Genomic DNA, 6,123 nt, shown 5'->3' with positions numbered 1-6,123 from the left:
CAAAATTTTAACTTAAGTAATATATTCAATATTGATTGTAAAACATTTAAAGAATAGATATTTGTGCTTAATGCCATATTAATGGCTATCAAGGTATGTGTAATACCTGCAATGATATTATCACTCTGTAAATGACCATAACAAATGAAAAAAAAATGTATTGAAGTACACTAGTTTGTTAATGTATTAGGATAATTTGATATTAGTACTTGGTCTTTTGGGGGTTATAAGTACCGGTAAGTGGAGTTTAAAATGAAGTACTGTAGATCACTATATTTTTGTTGCATCTTATTTTCATGAGTCTCAGAAAGCTATATGTGTAACGGGAGAGGAGAAAAATGTGACAGACCAGACAGGGATTTGAACCTGGGCCCCCTGAATCTCCAGTCAGGTGCTCACTGAGCTATCTGGCAACTGGCAATTTAGCCTGTCTGACCACCACATTCCTCCCTCCTTAAAGGTCTTGGGCCCCCAAAGACACCAATCCTGGCTCTTCCCTGGCAGGACTCCATTGGTCTTAGACCTATGAAAAAGTTTTGATAAATGGCATCTGTGGGTAAAGGAGAACAAAAATTATGAATTTCATAATTCCTGCCTCCCTGAAAAGTGTGGCAAAAAACATCAAATTGTAGTTTTTAAATCTTTTTAACTTGTGAAACTCAAGCAGGCAAACTGTTGGCATATATAATTACCAATTACCAAAACTGTGAAATTCATGACCCCTGGAATCAGGGTTCAGGCTATAGGGTGGGAGTAATTTGATCATGTATTGAAAATTCATTTTACCTGCATGATGATAAAATCTTCATTATACTCCTGGACATGTAGCAGGCTAAATGTGTGCATGATTACGTATATAATGAATTCTCAACCTTTTTTGAAAACACATTACATTTTTGAAAATCTTTTTCTCTACTCATGGTCATCTAGCAGGCAAATTGTTTAAATGATAATAAAAAAAAACACTTAGCCCTATACCAAAATTGTAAAATTCATGACCTCCTGATCCATGGTTCAGACTTCACGATGGGGCTTTTTAGTTCACTTCAGCTGAAGACTCAAGTGAGCTTTTCTGATCAGACTTTGTCCATTGTCTATCATCATTGTCGTTGTTGTCATTGTAGTCGTTGTTGTCATAAAATTTTTACAATTTCAACTTCTCCAGAACCATTGGGCTAATTTCAACCCAACTTGGCACAGAGTATCCTTTGGAAAAGGGGATTCAAGATTGTTCAAAGAAGGGCCACACCCTCTTCCAAGGGGAGATAATTAGATTCAAGTTTGTTCAAATGAAGGGCCACACCCTCTTCCAAGGGGAGATAATTAAGAACTTGTAAAAATTGGGTGGGGTCATTTAAAAATCTTCTCAAGAACCACTGGGCCAGAAAAAATGAATCTCTGACAAAGTGTAGATTCAATTTTGTTCAAATCATGACCCCGGGAGGTAGGATGGGGCCACAATGGGCAATCAAAGTTTTGCATAGGAAAACAGGAAAAATCTTAAAAATCTTCTCAAGAACAGTAAAGCCTTAATTGGTGATATTTACAGTATATGGAAGCATATTTCAGTAGTAGATACAAGTTCGTTCAAATTATGCCCCTGGGGCTAGGGTGGGGTCACAATGAGTGAACAAAGTTTTACATATTAGGAATAGATAGGAATCTTTAAAAATCATCTTCTTCTCAAGAACAGCAAAGCCATGATTGGTCATATTTATTTGGAATCATCCTCAGGTAGTGTAAATTCACAGGGGCCACAATGGGCAATCAAAGTTTAACATAGAATGATATACATAGGAAAAATAAAAATCTTCTTCTCAAGAACAGCAAAGCCATGATTAGACATATTTATATGGAAGCATCTTTGGGTAGTTTACAATCAAGTTTGTTCAAATCATGACCCCCAGGGGTAGGGAGGGGCCACAATTGGTGATTAAAGTTTTACATGGGAATACATAGGATAAAAAATCATTAAAAATCTTCTTCCCAAGAATAGCAAATCTATGATTAGTCATATCAATTCAGAAGCATCCTCAGGTAGTGTAGATTCAAGTTTGTTCAAAACATGTCCCCAGGGGGGTGGGGTGGGGGGTGGGGTGGGTAGGGTGGGACCACAATAGAAGATCTAAAATGAAAAAAAAATCTAAAGCCATGATTAGTCCAAGAAATATGGAAGCATCCTCAGTAAGTGTAAGTTCAAGTGTGAGCAAATCATGACCCCCTTTCCCAGAGGGGTTGTATTTGTGATCACTTGTATATTTAATTTTTTTCAAAACAAAACTGATTACTGCTTTTTCCTAGCCAATGTGCTCAGGTGAGCGATGTGGCCCATGGGTCTATTGTTTGGTCATAAATTTAAAATGCATTATTTACATCTTTGAAAGTCTTCTTTATTTGAGGACATCTAGCAGGTAAACTGATTGCATGATTACAATGAATATTTAACCAATTTCCCAAAGTAATTCATGGCTCTTGGGTCCGGCAAGCATTCCCAAGGGTTGGGCTAATTTGGTCATATATTGAAAATAAATCTTTAAAAATTTTCTTTTCTAAAGGTTTTTAGTGGGAAAACTGATTATACATGTATGAGTACAATGAGTAGATCCATTTCCAAAATTGTAAAATTCATGTCCCCTTCAGACTAGGTCCATTTCACTTACTTGTCCCAGGGTGTGGATAAGTTGGATGTACATTTTAAGAACTAATCCATAATTGAAAATCATCTTTACTCCTAAACATTTAGCAGCAATGAAACTGTTTGCATGATCATAATTAAAAAAAAACACTCAGGTTTCTACAAAATTATAAAATTTATACCCCCTTGGCTTTTGGGTTAGATTCCAGGGTGGGATTAGTTGGTCATATATTGAAAGAACATGTACATAACATCTTTGAAAAAAACTTATTCATTACTCATGGACATCTAACAGGCAAATTGTTTGCAAGATTAGAATGAGCAGCTAGCCCTCAACAAAAATTATGATTCATTTCCTCTGGTTCAGGACCCAGGTTTGGGCAAAGTTGGTCTAATATACTATAAAATGTCATATTCTTGTGGGGACAATTTTTTGTGATTTTGGGAAAAAATATGGGTTCCTGGGGATTTAATTTTGTAGATAAATAATTGTTGAGTAGTATATGAATATGTGGTGAACATGAATTCGCAGGTCTCTTCATATCTTGTAAACAAAGAAAATTAATTAAAACCCACATGAAAATGAGTGATTTCACAGTATTGAGATTCATTATATACATCAAACTTCTAGGAGAGGAGTGCATAAATATGATAATGATTTAAGAGTCCTTACCAAATTGGAAAAGGAATGAGTGGACCTAAGTGTCCTGAAAATAACCCATAAATTTAAGTTTTATAAAATGTTTATTTCTTTATCCATATCTTATCTGTGTATTCTTGATGCATTTATGAATTTTAAAACAAATCTTTTCAAGGAAAACCAAATAAAAGGCATAGGTGGGGTCATTTGCATGCAATCCTTAGGAAACTTCATTTTACATTTATTGACTGGGTTCAAGGGCAACATGCATTTTGTTGGACCCAAGAACCAAACTGTTTGTTTGGTTTGAGGGGATGACAAAATGCATTTTGCCCGAACACAGTCAATAAATGTTTTATTATACATTTGTTATTTACATGCATGTGTTTTGTGCTGGCTTCCAGGATGTAAATTTCCTTTACCTGCCCTATGGTAAAACTCTGTCAATTTTGTCACTGTCGAACACTAACCAATGCAAATAAGATTTACCTGATCCCGCCCACATTGTGACATGAGCGGTCCAATATCTCATCAACAGGTTAAACATCAATTTTTTATGACCGCTCGGTAAAACATTGGAAATGTTAGACTTTTTTAGTATAGATTTATATAGGAATGTATAACAAAATATATTATATTACCATACCTTTTTTGAGAATTCTTAGATTGGCATATTAGAAGGCTTTAAAAATCAATAATGACACCAAAAAGTACTGTTTACAGCAATAATGACCTAGGAGTGACCTACACTGCCTCTTTAAGATCACCTCATGGGTCAGGTCTCGGGTCCTTATTTCACCATGTTGATCTTAAAAGGGGTAATTATACCCCCCACGAACAAAGGGGGGGTATATAGGAATCACCTTGTCTGTCTGTCTGTGCAAACCTTTCCGGTCCATTTCTTTCTTATGAAGGAACATAAAAATCTACTACTTCACACAAAGATTTTTCGTGACCTGAGGGTGTGTCATGACCTTGACCTAAGTTCATTTGTGAAAGTTCAAGGTCACTTAAAGAAAAAGTTCATAATTCATGTCTGGTCCATATCTTTCTTATGGATAAACTTGGTGAGTTTCTGATTTACACAAAGACTGGTTATGACCTGAGGGTGTGTTGTAACCTTGACCAAAGGTCATTTGGGCAAGTTCAAGGTCACTGAAAGAAAAAGTTCATAATTTGTGTCCATCCATATCTTTCTTACGGATGAACTTGGTGAGTTCCCATTTTGCACAAAGACTGCTTATGACCTGAGGGTGTGTTATAATCTTGACCCAAGGTTATTTGGACAAGTTCAAGGTCACTGACAGAAAAATTTCATAATTCGTGTCCGGTCCATATCGTTCTTATGGAGAATAATGTTGGGAGGTTGGGAGTTTTCATTTCACACAAAGATTGCTTATGACCTGAGTGTGTGTCATGATCTTGACCTATAGTCACTGTAGAAAAAATGGATAAACAATGCATTCAAACTTTCCAGGAGAGAAATACTTGAAAAAATTTTATTTATTTTTTAATGTATAAATAAAAAATAATGTTATTATTAGTATTGATGTTTTATTAGGCTGTGCCTTAGTTTCATTCATTAAGAAAATATAATGAGCATTTACCTGTAAATTTTCACTCTAAATGTTTAAACAAATTGTGAACACCTTTTAGATCTATCAAATACTAGTATTAGTGACTTGGCACCTTCTCTGAAAAACCCAGCGGGGGTATTTGTCCATTTTGGACAGTTCTAATTAATTGTATAATATAGTCAGTACAAATGAATTTTGTCAGTGCTTGTATTTAGATTGTAAATTACTTAGTGAGAACCTTATTTTTATATTTTCAGATCCTGAGGATGTGGAATATGAAGATGTGGTAAGTGTTGGTGATTTATATTCATGTCAAGGGGAATAACTCTTACAAAATCTGAGGGAGTGCAGATCTTTGTCTTTTATAAAGAGTCGTAACTCCTTTAGTCCTCTAGAATATTTAAAGGTTAAATACATGGTTCATGTGCAGTTCATGGTTCAATATGGAATTTTTCTACTGTTTGAAGATTTTATTAGACATTTTAGGAGGATGCAAAATGTACCATTAATTGAGAGATGTGAAAGAGGATGAGCACATTTCTGTAAATATATCTTGTAAAAGCTAGTGTTTTATGTACACATTTACTTATATCTGTTTAGAAAAAGCATGCAAATAATGTGGTAAGTTAGACAGAGATGTTCCAGAACTACTCCAACACATTCACCCAACAAAATTAATAAAAAAAAAAAATAAAAAAAATTCTGTGAGATGTTTGTGAGCACATTGAGGAGACATAACTGAGTGCATTATCTCCCATCCCAGTTTTCATTCAGATCCTGTAAGCATTCTTTGAAGTCCTTTCACTTGTCCTTTTAATTAACAAATATGTACATGCAAAGTGATTCCCCCTTTTATCACCCATTCCCTATTAATGTATTGAACCATTTGGTTGAATGTCCTAACCATATTCTTCCCTGAATTTTCACTGCAAAATTCTTTTCCCTCACAGAATCCCTCTGACTCCTCTTTGATAATCCAATTTCTTGATTGATTTTCTCACCATCCTCAAAGATTTTCTGTTCCATTGCTGTCATACAAAGCCAAGATATAAAGAATTTGGGTCCTTCATGCACAAGCGTGTGCATGTGTAGTATAAATGATTAAAATGTGTAATGGTCAGCAGGTACAGTTAATAAGCCATTAATCTCCATTACACCTTTGCGCTGGCTTTTTTCGGCTTATTACACTGTTGTCTTTCAAGGTTTTAAATTAGATTTTTATTTTAGTTGCATTAAAGAATCCAATATGCAAACAAAAGATTACTATGATT

Source organism: Saccostrea echinata, unplaced genomic scaffold (genome assembly GCF_033153115.1).
Source record: "Saccostrea echinata isolate AGI-Se365-2 ecotype Australia unplaced genomic scaffold, CSIRO_AGI_Sech_v1 ptg000010l, whole genome shotgun sequence".
In the NCBI taxonomy this organism is placed as follows: Eukaryota; Metazoa; Mollusca; class Bivalvia; order Ostreida; family Ostreidae; genus Saccostrea; species Saccostrea echinata.
The sequence above is the reverse complement of the archived record's forward strand: the minus strand, read 5'-3'. Positions refer to the sequence as shown.